Source organism: Giraffa tippelskirchi, chromosome 11, assembly GCF_054371585.1.
Source record: "Giraffa tippelskirchi isolate mGirTip1 chromosome 11, T2T-mGirTip1v1.2.pri, whole genome shotgun sequence".
Lineage (NCBI taxonomy): Eukaryota > Metazoa > Chordata > Mammalia > Artiodactyla > Giraffidae > Giraffa > Giraffa tippelskirchi.
In genome coordinates, this window is record NC_137285.1 from 102,876,749 (window position 1) to 102,888,918 (window position 12,170).

A 12,170-nucleotide genomic window follows, 5' to 3' on the forward strand; every position below is an offset into this window, starting at 1 on the left:
CAATAAAGAGACAAAGGGTGAAAGCGAAAGTCACTCAGTCATGTCCCTGTCTTTGTGACACTGTCGACTATAGCCCACCAGGCTCTTCTGTCCACGGAATTCTCTAGGCAAGAATACTGGAGTGGGTTGCCATGTCCTTCAGGGGAACTTCCTGACCCGGGGATTGAACCCAGGTCTCCTCTATTGCAGGCAGATTCTTTACCGACTGAGCCACCAGGGAAATCACCCTGGTGAGCAATCACAGGGGCATGGGTTTGATCCCTGGTCACACAATAAAGAGACAAAGGGTAAATGTCTATAATATACAAACAGTTTCTACAAGTCTATAAAACCCCCAACAACCTGGGAAAAATGAACAAAGAATGTGAACAGATATTTGATAGAAGAAATTCAGATGGCCACTAAACATATAAAAAAAAGTTCAGCTTCATTAATAGTGAAAGCACACAAAATAATATTTACAGACCATCATCATTAATTTGTTTTTGCCTCTTACATTGGTAATATTTGATGTTGGTGAAGGTATTAGTTGGACTGTAAATTACTCCATGTTTAGAGAGAAATTTGGCAATATTCATAAAAACATAAAAAGTGTGAACTCTGAGCAGTGTCACTTCTAGGATCCTATCCAACAAAAATCCAACAGTATTTCAGCATTATGTACAACATCAAAACTCGGGAAGCAAAAAAAATGATTATCAATAGGGACATGAGATATTCAATCAATGGAATCTTATATAACCATTATAAGGAGTGGAATAACTTCTATGAGCTCACCCTGGAATATGTTTATGACATGTTCAGTTGTTTCACATTGTAGAATAATATATACCTGTATAATATGTCTGTACCTAGTCTGTACCTGTACCTTTGATCTCATTTCTGTAAAAATTAGAATGTATGCACATGTGCATATACATGTTTGCATATCAATTTACATCTGCATAGAGATTAAAAATTCTTCAGCAAAGGTAGGGACCCAAATGTCAACAGTGGTTTCCTCTGTCTGAAGTGTGGGAGTCTTTCCTTCTTTCTTTTGCTCATTCGTTCATTCAGTAAATTTGTTGAATGCTTACTACATGCTAAGCACTGTTTTAGGCACTGTGGACACAATAAATAAAATGGACAGAATCCCTATCCTCATGCAGCTTATGCATTCTAAGGTAGGAAGACAGACAATAAAGAAATAAAAATTATAGCATTTCAGATGGTGATATGTGCTTTGAAGATAAATAAAGCAGAGAAGGAAGATGTAAAAGCAGTTTGAAATTTTATTGTTTTTTAAGGTTATTACTTTATTTATTGGCCCCGCAGCATGCAGGATCTTACTTCCTTGACCAGGGATTGAACCCACACCCCCACAGTGGAAGCATGGACTTTTAACCACTGGATCACCAGGGAAGTCTCCAGTTTGTAATTTTATTTATTTCTTTAAAAATATTTATTTATTTGGTGGCACCATCTTAGTTGCAGCAGGCAGGATCTTTGGTAGGGGCATATGGGATCTAGTTCCCTGACCAGGGATTGAACCCAAGCCCCCAGCACTGGGAGGGTGGAGTCTTAGCCACTAGGTCACCAGGGAAGTCCCCCCAGTTTGCAACTTTAAATAAGGTGGATCAAAAGTGTAGAGAAAACCTTTCACATCTTTATATACTTTTTGGAAAAAAAAAGGTAGGATTGAATGTTTTTCTTATTATAAAGATGGTTTTCTCTATATTACAATAAACAGTATGAAAAGAGAAGAAAAAGTCCTAACAGTGGAATTTCTGACTTGGGAGTGTGGCATAACATTTGAGAATGATTTGTTTTTTTCTCCCCCATCTATAAAAAAACATCACTCCTAAATGTTCATTCCTGACTGCAAAGAATAATCTACAATGTGTGAAATTCTATTTTGCTTCCTCACTCATTGGATATATTATAGTAAGTCCCCTACATGTGAACCTCCAAGTTGTGAACTTTCAAAGATGAGAATGTGAAGACCTGATGGAATTGGAGGCCAGGAGAAAGGATGAAGAGAGACAAGAGGAAGAAGAAGAACCAAAGAGATTCATGACACAGGAAATGATAAGAGAATTTTGTTTATTTGAGGAGGCACTTGGTTTTTGAGGCACCATATCTAAATGTAGAATGGTACACAAAGTTTCTAGCAGTCATTCAGAATGCAATCCAGTGCCACCGTGTTATCTGTGACAAGAGAAAAAAAAAAGCTACTACCCAGATGCTTGCTCCTTGGAAGAAAAGCTACGACAAACCTAGACAGTGTATTAAAAAGCAGAGACATTACTTTGCCAACAAAGGTCTGTATGGTCAAAGCTATGGTTTTTCCAGTAGTCATGTACAGATGTGAGAGTTGGACCATAATGAAGGCTGAGCACCGAAGAATTGATGCTTTTGAACTGTGGTGTTGGAAAAGACTCTTGAGAATCCCTTGGACAGCAGGGAGATCAAACCAGTCAATCCTAAAGGAAATCAACCCTGAATATTCACTGGAAGGACTGATGCTGAAGCTGACGCTCCAGTACTCTGGCCACCTGATGTGAAGAGCCAGTTCATTAGAAAAGGCCCCGATGCTGGGAAAGATTGAAAGTGGGAGGAGAAGGGGATGACAGAGGATGAGATGGTTGGATGGCATCACCGACTCAATGGACATGAGTTTGAGTGAACTCTGGGAGGTGGTGAAGGACAGGGAAGCCTGGCATGCTGCAGTCCATGGGGCTGCAAAAAGTCGGACACGGCTGAGTGACTGAACAACAACTACCCAGACATTACTGGATTGTTTTTTCAAGAGAGTAGATAGAATTGAATTCAGCAAGGAACCAGAACATGTGCCATCAATGTCAAGTGTGAATCGAATTGCAGCTTGCCCTCTGTCTCCTATTGCTGATGATCCTTTAGTTCTACCATCTCCCACCTCCTCTCTCTCCTCCAGTCAGTAACTCTTCTTGCTAGTTCACTCAATGCCAGCTCCTATATGCCAGCTGTTGTATTGCACTACTGTACTTTTTCAAGGTGCTATGACACTAAAAATGTTTGATTTTTTGTGTTTGTCTTTTTATGTGCATATTATTTGTGTGAAAAGTGTTATAAACCCATTACAATACTATATTACAGTACTATATAGCTGATTGTGTTAGTTAGGTACTTAGGCTAATTTCGTTAGGCTTCAGAACAAATTGGACTTACGAATGGGCTCTCAGAACTCGTTCGTATGTAGGGGACTTACTGTAATGGCATATCAATTGGCGTGTCATTTTCGTTATTTCTCCCCAAAGACTTGCTTTGTTAATTATGTTTGCCTAAGGGCATTTAGAAATTAGTTTGCATTTCTGAGTACAAATCTACAGGGAAACCTGATAGAATGCAAATTGCTTATCTGTGTGGGGTAACCTCATTAATTCTATAGTAACCCTTATTTTATTAGCTTTCCCTATGAGACAGCAAGGGACACAAGCTAAGGAATAAAAGTTAAGAATTTTGATGGCAATTAATGTCAGCTAGATTAATTGCAAATTTTTGGATGGAGGGACCAAATCTATGAATGATTTATTGAACCCCAGTTTTGTGCAAGGACTGTGGTAGATGAGCTGGTGAGTTCTCAGAGTCTCTTCCCAGCCTGTCCCTTGGCCCCTCTATGAGACTATTTTGGGGGCTGCACTGGGTCTTCATTGCCGTGCTCAGGTGTTCTCTAATTTCAGTAAGCAGAGGCTGTTCTCTAGTTGTGTATAGGGGCTTCTCGTTCTGGTGACTTCTCTTGTTGCAGAGCACTGGGCTCTAGAGTGGGCTTCAGTGGTTGTGAGACTTTTAAGGAGTGTGGAGAAGAAGAGGGAGCCATGATTTGTCATCTACAGAGAGAGAGAGAGAAAAAAAAAAAGTACAGGCAGGACTGCCACAGGAAAGACTTGAAGATAAACATGAGGAATACATTCTGGATATCTGCTTTGGGATCCACAGGAACACTGGTCTGAGTTCCTCCTTCTGGGATCAGGCCCTGAGTGGTGCTGGGACTAGTTTCTGGGCTTAGCAGGAGCCAGATGCATCTCCCCCATGAAGCCTGTCAGGAGCTGCTCCAGATGATCCATCTTTCTCACCAAACAAATAACTTCACTTTCTTGCTCCCTGGTTTTCCCATTTGTCTTGCTGATCATTGAACCCAGGGTAGCCAAGGCAAAGCTGGAAGAAGATATGAGGAGCCATAGGAACCGCAGACTTTCTTTATTCACAGTGGCAAGACAGACTTGCTTTACTCTCTAGTGGCTGATTCAGCAGCGACAACTCAACTCGCCCACAAGAGCTTCTCAGGTGGTGCTTATATAGGACAGCCAAGCAAGCACACCACAGTGTGCCAGATGGGCGCTTGCTGTACCACACATGACCTCACCTGTAGGACATGAGTGGAGTGGGATGAGAGAGCCTGGCCACTGCCACCTGGCCAATTGTTCTTTCCCTACACCATTGATGTAGTGGCCAGAGCTGGGATTGCCCTAAACTTCCTCAGGACGTTAAGGACACTTAAGAGAAAGGAAGATCTGCCCTTGTGAAAACAAAACTAAAGCCTTTGAAATTATATTAGTAGTAACCCTTCTGCTAGACAGGGTGTGTGGAGGGGCTACACACTATGCTACTTCTTCTTAAACAGACTATTTTAAATAGTTAAGACAGATGTTATTATCCTTTTCTTGCAGACATGCAAACTGAGCCCTGGGCTCCAGTAATAAGATGGGTAGTGGTCTCTTAACTCCTGAGTAGCACGTGAGAGTCTTTTAGCCTGTAGGTTGATTGTTGAGGATCAGTGTACTATTCACCTGATGTTAATTATACTGATGACAAAAAATTACCTTAGTTAATACACGTTACTGTCGATACTGTGAATGATCCTTTCCTGCCCGGGGAGAAATTCTCCTCATGTCTAAATTCAGAACCCTCTTTTAACCTCACGCGGAACCCCATCTACTATATTGGACTACATCTCCCATCATACAACGGGAAACGTGCAGAACGTCTCCGTGATTCGACCGGACCTTTAACCAATCCGATGCCAGGCTCTCATTTGGCGACCTATTGACTCCAGGTAGAGGCGGTACTCTCAGTTGCTAGGCTGGTACCCTTTCCGGAAGTGGTTGTTGGCCGCTGCAGGGCAACACCCCGGCGTCCCTGGAAGCGGGAGCCGGGGTGGTGCTGGGGAAGCCGCGTAGAGCCGGGAGTTAGCGCCCTGGGCCTCCCGGGGTGGGGGACAGGTGAGGACGCCCTCGAGGGAGAGGTTGGGTGGCGGGGAAGGGAGGGAAGCGGGAGAATCGAGGCACATTCCTGTGCCACCCAGCGGGATGTGCACGAGTGTGGGCGGGAACCGAAGGAAGAAGTGAAGATGGAGCGGCCTAATCAGTGCGGCTGTATCCAAAATCTGAGTGGCGGAAGGGCCTGGGCTGGAGTGCTGGCGGGGCAGTGAGAGCGGGCCCTGGGCCACGAATGTGGGCTGGCGGAGGCTCTAGCTTGTCTGTCCTGTTCAGAGTTAAGTGTGTAAGGCCGGCCTTCTAACCCTGCTTGAATACTTCTCTCTTGGAGAGGCTTCCCCCATGTCCGAATCCGGGCAGGCCCAACCTTCTGCCGTCTTTTGGTCAGCTGGGGAAGATAGTAAGTTTTTTTTGCTTTTTTCTTTCCTTGCATTGATTAAAAAATCCACCTTCTCCGTCTGGAATTGCCCTTCTCACTTGTCTTTTACGACTCCTCTCTCTATGGTTTCCTAGCCCCAGCGGGCCCCCCCCCCCCCCCCCCCCCCGGCCATCAGCCTTTGCAAGCCCCTCCTTTCTACCCACCACACTCCGTCTTGGGGCTATTTCACCCATAGTTTCAGTTACCATCTATTTAACGGTTACTCCCCAAATTGGCTCCCATCAGACCTCTTTTCTTGAGGTCCACTTGCTTACTGATCATCCCCAGCTGAATGCTGACCCAGCCTTCTTGGTCCCCCAGATCTGTTCCTCCTTTGTAGCTCATGTCCCAGTGAAGGACTTCACCCCTTCACTCACTCAGCCACGTCTGCACTTGTAATTCATTCATCTAAAATATGCTGCAAACATTTGTTGGACATTTCCTATATCTAGGCAGTATGCTAGGTGGGGCTATTGGGCAAGGCATAGCAGTGAACAGATGATCACAATATACTGGCGTAAGTACTCTGTCCTCTTGTTTCTCCCTCACTTACTGCAGACATCAGATACTATTATTCTGCCTCCTACACCACCTAGAATCTGGCCCTTTTCATTCTCACAGCCACTGACTTCGTTTATCATTTCTTGCCTGTGTTTTCAGGATAACTTTCTAAGTGCTCTCTCTGCTTCTGTTCTTGCCCTCCTCCAATTAGTTTTACACAGCTGTCAGAATCATCTCTTAAACTACGGATCTGATCAGGCTGGTCTCCTTTGTGAAATCCTGTGATGGCTCCTTGTTATGCCAAGATGCAGCCACAGTCCTCCCAAGCCATTTATCATGTGTCCCTTGCCTTCCATGGTACGTCTTTCTCCTGCCATTGTCCCTTGTGCGCTGGTCACCCTACCTGAACTATTATAAAGAAAGTTTGCCACTGGAAAAGAAAATATTTCCTGGAGAAGGCCCTGAGGAGAACGTGGAAGACATTAGAGTTGATTATGTAGTGGTGATGAGCACAGAGGCTTCCTTAGTGCCTCAGTGGTAAACAATCTGTCTGCCAATGCAGGAGATGTGGGTTTGATCCTGGGTCCGAAAGATTCCCTGGAGAAGGAATAGCAACCCACTCCAGTTTTCTTGCCTGGGAAATACCATGGAGAGAGGAACCTGGCGGGCTACAGTCTATGGGGTCAAAAAACAGTCACACAACTTAGTGACTAAACAAAAACAACAAATGAGCACAGGTTTGGGAACATCTTTGGCTTTGAATCCCAGCCCTGCCACTTACCAGCTGGGCAAGTTGCCCCAGTTCCCTCATCTGTAAAATGGGGATAATAACTAGATCTAAAAGGGTGTTTTTAAGAGCTCAAGGCTTTGGATTCAGATAGACATGGATTCATACATGTTTTGCTGTGCCATTTACTAGCTGTGAAACCTTGAGCAAGTTAAAGTTTTTTTAAATTTGCTGGGCCTCAGTTTACTTTTTTGAAAAATAAGAGATTATAAAAATCTCTGTTTAGCAGAGACGATGCAGTGAGATGATTTATATACAGCACTAGTATAGTTCTTGGAACATAGAAAGTATTCAGTGAATATAAGCTTTTGTTGTCTTCATTCTCTGCACCTGCCGTATACTCTGTTCTGCCTGTTTGCCTTTGTACAAACTGTGTCTTTTGCCTCCAAATAACCTTAGTCCCTCATCCTGATGAGCTCCTTCTTAACTTTCAAAAGCCATCTCGATGGTCCTCTCCTCTGCAGTGTTTTCCCTGACCTCCCAAAGTAGGATAGGTTGCCCACACCTTTGTGTCCTGTTCTATTTTCTGTTACTTCCCTTAATGCACTTAACACACTGCATAGTCGTGTGTTTACATATTTGGCTTCACAGCTAGCCTGAGCTGAAGTGTTACCAGCTTTGTAGCCCTGACAGCACAGTGCCTGACCATTCAATAAGTGGTTATTAGATGTCTGAATGTAGACTGTGTCCTTTAAATAAGTGAATGGTGAGATGGTTGGATGGCGTCACTGACTCAATGGACATGAGTTTGAACAAACTCTGGGAGGTGATGAAGGACAGGGCAGCTTGGCGTGCCGCAGTTCATAGGGTTGAAAAGAGTCGGACACGACTTACTGAACAACAATAATAACAGTTAACATTTATTGAGATTTTACTATGTTTTGAGTATTTTACATGTATTGAGTCATTTAATCCTCCTAACCCTTTAGATAGACATTGTTGTTATCCCTGTTTTACAGGTGAGGAAACTGAGGCAACTTGCCCAGGTGGTAAGTGATAGAGCTGGATTCAAAGCCAAGAATGTTCCCAAGCCTGTGCTCATTACCACTACCTAATCAACGCTAATGGCTTCAGCGTTCTCCCCACTGCCTTCTCCAGTAAATCTTCTCTTTTCTGGTAGTGAACTTTCCTGATAATTGTTTGAGCAGGGTGGAAGAAATAATACTCAGGGAACCCTAAGTATGCATATGTGTGTGTATGCTCGGTGAGTATGCAGGTGTGCAGAACTTTTTGGCTCTGCCTGTTAAATTAGACCACATGCATAGGAAGGTAACCACGACGTGGGGAGACTGGGGACCAATGGCATGTGATGAAGGGAAGGGAGCTGGGAAAACCTGACTTGGAGTAGCGATGCTTTGGGTGCTCTGTGTGGGTCCAGAGGGTGGAACAGGACAAATGGGAGGAAGTTTCTTAGAAACAGATTTTTGGCTTAACATGAGAAAGACCGTTTAATAGTTAAGAATGATCTAACTGTGGAATTGGCAGTAATATCAGTAATACTGCTAAATTTATTTAACATATTTTGTGTATCAGGGACTGTGCTAGGTACAAGTATTGTTTCATCTTCAAACAGCCTTTTGAAGTAGGTTATCATGGCCGTTTGAGTTAAGCACATGAGGTTATTGAGGCTTAGAGAAGGGGAAGTACCTTGCCTAAGGTCAAACAGCTGGTAAGCAAGGGAGAGGGGATTTAATTCGCCTGTTTCTGGCCCCCAAACTGGTGCTTCGACCATTAATGCTGTCTGACATAAAGCACAGAGGAAAAATTTGGCGTGGGAAGGGCAGTTGGACCAAAGCTCTTGTGGTTTTCTTCTGGCTTTTGAGATTCCTCGGTTGTCTGTTAGTGGTTTAGAGCAGTGACTGGGCTCCTACCTTTACATACCTTATTTTAGGCTTGGTTGCAAAATGCAGAAGGAGGCAGAGGCATGGCCTCAGAAGTCTGGTTTAACAGGAGAGGTAGAACACATTCCCATGAAAAAGGTCATGTGGACAATAATATACCTATGAACACAAGAAAACCTGTATGCTTTGTGCTGGAGTGGTTGTTAAGTTGACAGGAGAGGCTGAGGTTAGTCAGGGAGGGCTTCCTGGAGGAAGTATATGAGCCATTCCTTTTTTTTGCTAGATTCTGGGATTGGCAGGAGATGGATGAGGACAGTTGGGTGACACTCCCCCAAAACTGTGGCTCACAGTGAGTGTCAGGCCTGGTGGCAAGCCCATGTCATCAGGTTTCATCTGCTCGGTTGGTAAGTGCTGCATGGAGTGCAGTGTTGATGGATCTGAAGCCACATCGAGGGTGCCAAGGTTGACAGTGATGCCCCTCAGGGTCTCAGGCTTGGTGGGAAATGTTAGGACACAGTGTTGTGTGTTTGCCGAAGCTGACCTCAGGGCTGCTTTCTTAGACCTCTCATCTTACCCTCTCTCGCCCAGGTTATCATCAGCTCTCCTCTAGATTGGCTCATGGTTTCCTCCCTAATCTCTCTGCAGCTGCTCTGATTTTCTTCTTTCCAACCTGGCCTCCGTTCCTGTCTGTATTTCCAGTGGCCCCTGGAGTAACCTCTTTCAAAATGTGTATCTGGAAAACCCTTTCCTGACTTCCAGCTCTCTGGACCTTCCAGGCCAAGTTCTTGGCATGACCTGGCTGCCACCCACCTGCCCAGCATCGTCTCCGACAACCCTTCTCCTTGCTTAGTGTTCTTTCCTGTTGGAGGGCCTTTGCACCTGCTGCTGCTTTTGTTAGAACACCTTTTCCTCCTCTCTTTGTCTGGTGACTACCTATTCATTCTTCACTTCTTAGCACGGGCTTCATCTGAATCAGGCACATTTCCATCAGAGCTCTTCCCCAGTTAAAATTATACACTTTCCTATGACTGGTTTGTCTCCTTGCCTCACTAGACCAGTTCCAGGGGAGTAGCAGCTGAATCTGTTTTTAATTGCCTCTCCAGTGCCCAGCAATAAATAAATATTGAGTTGGCCAAAAAGTTTGTTTGGGTTTTTCTGTAGGATATTAAGGGAAAATCCAAACGCACATTTTGGGCCAACCCAGTATTTCTTGAATGAATAAATGATCTCCAGCTGCCATTGAATGAATATGATTTCTCTTCCACTACCTTCCTCAGTCCTGCAGTTCCTGTTCTTGTTGCCCTGTCCTTGCCTACCTCTTTCCTGAAGCCAGGAAATAGACCACCCACATTTTAATTTTTTTTCCAGCAGATTTATTTGACATTTGAGTGATTCAGGAAGTTAGATTTTTCACATTCTTCTCGAACTTTATAAATAGTTAAACACAGACAGTTCTATAAGTAGCTAATGAGGCATTTTGCCAGGAAGACGAGATTTTTACCTGCCCCCTCTTTCTGGAGATGGCACGTGTCTAGGGATAGGGAAGTCTGTTAAAGGCAGAACTTCTCAGAGTCCCTGAGTTAGTTGGTGCATTGCCTTGTATAGATCTACTGCCTGTTGAATTGAATAAGGTACAGCCTGATGCTCAGGCCATTGTGATTCCTCCACCCTCAGAAATCCTTTCCCCTTTTCTTTCCCTCTCCTCCCTGACTCAGAGGATTAAAGATTCCGAGATCTCTTTAAGCCACCAGCCTGTGGACCATGTTCTACTGCCCTGGTTTTTCCTGCTTTTCTTTTTCCACGTCGGGCCCTACTTTTGGCAGACTGTGGGGGGGGGGGGGCATTAGAAGCATTACATCCACAGGTGTTGCGTGTTCTTAGGGGAGGGGGAGAGAGTCTCACTTGGGCTTAAGTACTGCCGGGAAGAATGCTGCTGTCTTTAACCTCTCTTCTGAGGCACTAAGTTACTCCCTGGAGGTGTCATGGTGGGAATGAGGGGTGGCAGAAGTTTGGCTCCATTGGGTTCAGCGACGGACAAAGGGAAACATCTCTTTTAAAAAGCATTTTAATTTATTTTTGGCTGTGCTGAGTCTTCGTTGCTGCGCCCGGGCTTTCTCTAATTGTGATGAACAGGGGCTACTCTCCAGTTGCAGTGCGTAGGCTTCTCACTGCGGTGCTTCTCCTGTTGGAGGGCATGGGCTCTAGGGCATGTGGTCTTCAGTGGTTGTGGCACTTGGGCTTAGTTGCCCCGCGACGTGTGGGATCTTGCCAGACCAGGGGTCGAACCTATGTCCCTGGCATTGGCAGGTGGATTCTTCTCCACTGTACCACCAGGGAAGTCTGGGAACCATCTTTTGTGAGTCCTAAGGCAAGACCCCTCCCTTGTCCGTCTCTCAGCTGCCAGGGTGCAGCGAGGGCCACGGAATGGTCCTTCAGAGATCTTTGTGTTTATCAGGGGCCCCTCTCCAGGAATCTTGGAGCAGATTCAGAGTCACTGACCTGGCTGTTGCCTGAGCATTCTTTACGAGCTGTATCCCGGCCTCCTTTCTGATGACCCGGTCTTTCTGCTCACTCCCCTGCTGCGAGGGCTGTGTCATGCTCGCTGATCCAAGTGAACAGTGCCCACTTCTGAAGAGGCGGCTGCAGGAGACGTCAGAAAGTTCCTCCAGGCTCTTTCCTTTGGTCACAGCGGGGCAGCTGACACTGCCTCAGTGGGGGAGGCCCTCTGAAGGACTGTCTGCGCCATGCTACAGGCTGACTTGTCCCAGGGTCGTCAGGCTTCAGTGTGCGAACTCCCACAGGGGAGTGCTGCTGTGACCTGGGGTCCTGAGGTCGTTGAAGGAGCAGTGATGCGAAGGGAGGAACAGGTGTGGAACCACACCAGCCTGTCAGTTGAAGAACGTGGTACTGCCCCGTCCCTGAGCTAGAAACCTTGCATTCAGTTTGGGTTCCTTTCTACCCTCCCTGCCCCTGCCCCGCCCCCATCCTGGTCCTGTTGGTAGCTTAGGTGAACGGTGTCAGATTCATGATCTCGGAAGAAGATTTAACTTGGGGACCAGGGACCAGGCTTGATCACTCAAGAACTTTTATATAGCAGAGTTTTACTAAAGTGAAAAGGGACTTCGAAAGCTTCTGACACAGACATCAGAAGGGGGATGGAGAATGCCCCCCTTGCTAGTCTACGCAAGAGGGTTATATACTTTTTAAATTAGTTATTACAATAAATCAAAACAACGTCTCAAGGTTGTAAAGATCTTACTAGACCCATCCCATAATTTACATTTTAAGATAACAGGATTAGCCAGAAGGTTTTCAGAAAGGAGAAACTGTCCTCAAGCAGGACACATTGTTATATAATTCTTAGTTGCAGAGTTTAAACTGAGTTGTTTGTT

At 45.2% G+C, this 12,170-nt stretch overlaps 1 protein-coding gene across 42 annotated transcripts in view; it reads left to right on the top strand.

Moving 5' to 3' along the window:
* Positions 1–5,118: 5,118 nt before the first annotated feature.
* Positions 5,119–12,170, top strand: part of CEP164 (centrosomal protein 164) — a 70,601-nt gene continuing 63,549 nt past the window's right edge. For all 42 annotated transcript variants that reach the window (XR_014070046.1, XR_014070045.1, XR_014070056.1 and 39 more), the window contains exon 1: positions 5,119–5,237. The gene's annotated coding sequence lies outside the window, so the exon portion shown is untranslated. The remainder of the gene's footprint in view (positions 5,238–12,170) is intronic.